Below are 533 nucleotides of genomic sequence, written 5' to 3' on the forward strand. Positions count from 1 at the left end.
ATTATTTCGTTGCAGACCTCCTTTGGGTCTTTTTATTATCACTACGACACACATAGTCCCCAGTTGGTAACATTAATTTCAAGGCCCTCCTAGATGAGAGACTGGTATTCCACTTAATGTCTATGTTCCATGCTGGCATGGATTGGAGAGTTATTAATGTAGAAATATGATATCGTAGCTACTAACAGTTGAGGGTTGCGTAGTCTAGACGGCGTTTTTAGATTTCATTATTCTCATTAACCCGGGCAAAGCCGGGTATTTCTGCTAGTATATATATATATATATATATATATATATATATAGACATATCGCAAATGGACATACGTACGCCTTACATACCTCAACGAAAAATGCAATCACTAATTGGATACTAATAATTAATAACTATAACGAATGACCATGTGAGTTCAAATGAGGAGAAAAAGTGAAACTATAATACATCCATATAAAGAACACAAGATGCCTTCACACACATACACACATACACAGACAAATACACAGACAAATACAGACAGACAGACAGACAGACAGAC

This window comes from Octopus bimaculoides, chromosome 15 (genome assembly GCF_001194135.2).
Source record: "Octopus bimaculoides isolate UCB-OBI-ISO-001 chromosome 15, ASM119413v2, whole genome shotgun sequence".
NCBI classification, from domain to species: Eukaryota; Metazoa; Mollusca; class Cephalopoda; order Octopoda; family Octopodidae; genus Octopus; species Octopus bimaculoides.